Here is a 3,020-nt window from a genome sequence, read left to right as displayed (position 1 = left end):
ATGAACTGAATCCCCAGATATCCATGGTTCAAATCTTTTCACATCAATTCGAATCTCTGTATTTGAGAAATATTTACCTTTTTCCTTCTCCATTTTTTGAAGAAGAGTTCTCAAGGCATTCTTACAGGCATCCTCATTACTTTTTGTATCAATGCCTTTTGTGCTTAATATTACACTGATAAAGAAAAGTCTTCTTATCTTCAGAGAAGAGTGTGGGCTTGGTTGCAAACTTATCAAAATATGGTAGATATACTCTAATAGGGGACAAGATCCAGAATTTCTTCCTTCTTCAGGCACGTGAACCACCTTGTTTTTGGTACTTCCTATTGCTTGCAACTGAAAAACTTCCTTTGCTGAAATAGTTTTCGAAATGTGGGAAGAAATGCTATGAGGAGCTGATGCACTAAAGAAGACAATATGACTTTGTGATCCAAAATTCACAATTTTCACTTAAAGCTCATCCAAATCTAAGACAAGTGTGATAGGCGGGCATCTCCGTGTTCGTTTCGGTAGCAACATGGGCTGAAAAGATGAAACCACTTCAGAGAGGTCTGGTAAATTCTTTATGAATAAATATGGATCAAAATCATCGATTTCATCATCTTCATCAGCAACTCTGGATTCTTGGCTGGCCTCATCATTGCACTTCAACAATTTAGTTTGTTGCATTACTAGAAACAAGGATGCCCCATTTGAACTTAACAAACCTTCCTGGACTGATTCTGAACCATGCCTATGAACATCTGATGCATTTTTATCATCAAGAGGCCACTTAATGCTATTTTGAGCCACATCAAAAGCTATTTCTGAACCATCAAGATCATCATCAGGAAGATTCCCTGAATTTGTCTCAGACCCTTGCACTGCTTCTACCACATCAGTAGAAAGTTTGGTCAAAGTTTCTTTTCACATGTCACTTGTATTTGGAGAAGTATCTATTACACTCCTTTTATGTTCTTCATATGAATCCCTGTTCTCATTTCTTTTCTTTAGCAGTTGAATTTTATGGACCATAAGTTCACCTTGATCAGCTATACATGTTGTTGTAGTTCCATTGCTAGCATCCTTTGGCATATGAAAATTGGGCAAAAATTTTGTCCCTATGACAGATGGACATGCTTTCTTTCATTCAATGCATGGGTCATCATTGGTAGAAAATGAAAATCTCAGATCCTGACAAACATCATCACCCAAATCTGTATTGGCATTTACAATTGTGGCACTATTGCCTCCAATATTTTGACGATTGGGAGAAACAAGGCTAGTAGAAACATGAACAATTTTATAATTTCGAGTAGAAGAAGTAATCAATTCTGCAACTTTTCTTTCCTTCATTTCAAGATCATGACAAGATTCTTTTGCGCCTCTTATTAGAATGGGGGCTTGGACTACTGAGACTGCAAGTTATATTTCTCTCAATCTTGCCAAAGATGATATTTTTCCATTATATTTCATTGCAAATCTGTTTGCTGAACCTTTTTCTTTCCAAAAAAAAATAAAACGAAGCTGTATATTCAATATTTCAAAGAGAAATCAAAATATGTGTATCGTTGTGCCTTGGCACTCCAGAAGATAAAATCACTCTGTTGCTTCATCAAGCAAAATCTGAACCTATCTACTGACACAAAAATTGTTGTTAATAGTCTTACTTTTGTATCTTAGCAACAGATACCATTCATAAGAAAAACACATTAGTAAAAACACCACGGTCCACAACAGTCCACTATTATTACAGTCTTTCTCAAATCTCTTGGCTTAATAGCCAAATTAAAAAAAGCTTAACAACAAATGACACATAATCCTTTCTACTAAAAGCAAAAAGGGCAGTACAGGCTTCTTTCATTCTACTCCTTCTCAATAGAGTGGCATGACTTCAGGGAGAGGGCAACTATCATTTTTTTAATAGCACCATCATTTTTATAGCACCATCAGGCGTTCATCCATTTCCAATGCTTCTTTTGAAAGCATATCCAGATTTCTCATTGGGCTCTCTAAGTACGTGTTGAAACTTGGAAGGAAACCTCTTCAAACATATTCCCTGGATCTTTAGTTTTTTTCCATGAACAGGATAAGATGTAAATTCTCAAATTTAGTGATGCCCTTTGCCCAATCTAATATCAGCTTTGAACCTCTCAAAATTTTCATATTAGTTATACCCCTGTCTGGTGTTGTTTTTAAATAGCAACTACAAAGCACATAACTCTGATTTGTTTTTTGAGTATTGACCAAAAACTGCTTTGTGAGTGATGAAATGGTTCTGATTAAAAAAAATAGGATGCCACCAGATCCACATCAACCAGGTGTGCCATGGCTCACTTCGTCAAAAATACTGTCCTTATGGATTTCTTTATATTCCAAGTATATGGACATTTTATTGGTGAGACATATTTGGACACAGATAGATGGTTCACAAAGTATGTTATATAAATTAATTTGTTTGGATGTGTGGCATAGTGTAAAAGTTTAAAAGAGCAGATGAAATCGGGATGTGAATAGAAACAAAGGAAGAAGTGATCTGAGATGAAAGGAAATTCGTGTAAACAAGCAAGCCACAGTATATGGCCAGTTCGTTTTTGAAACATTTTTTTTTTTTTTAATTAACAAACAATTTCTTTCTGCCTCACCCACAATACTAGAAGAAAATAAGATGAGACTGACCATAAAGGCCTTCAACAGCCTAATATATGAAAAGTAAGCAGCAGCAACAATCAAGTCAACCAAAAATTAGTAAACTTATTTTGAAGCAAATGCAATCCATCTTACCTTATCAGCCACAGGATCCAAGAATGCTCCAAAAGCAGATCCCAATCCCATCTGTAATCCATGAAAATTGTTGGTTCAGGCAAGATTGTGCCCAAGAGACTGCCTTTAAGGCCACTCCCATATACTAGAAAGAGAACGTATGAGCTTAAGACATTGAGATTAAGTAGAGATGAGTTGTGTAGTGACGATGACTTAATAGTTTATAGATGATTGAATCACTGAGGTTATATAAAATGACTTTAGTGGACTTGCAAAGC

At 35.7% G+C, this 3,020-nt stretch overlaps 1 pseudogene; it reads right to left on the bottom strand.

The window, feature by feature from the left end:
* Window positions 1-450: 450 nt before the first annotated feature.
* LOC149221412 (uncharacterized) lies at window positions 451-2,814 on the bottom strand (annotated as a pseudogene).
* Window positions 2,815-3,020: the final 206 nt, after the last annotated feature.

Source organism: Pinus tabuliformis, chromosome Q (genome assembly GCF_031772625.1).
Source record: "Pinus tabuliformis cultivar Carrire ecotype Pingquan chromosome Q, CPIR1, whole genome shotgun sequence".
NCBI lineage: Eukaryota > Viridiplantae > Streptophyta > Pinopsida > Pinales > Pinaceae > Pinus > Pinus tabuliformis.
This window is presented reverse-complemented; position numbering and strand designations above follow the sequence as displayed.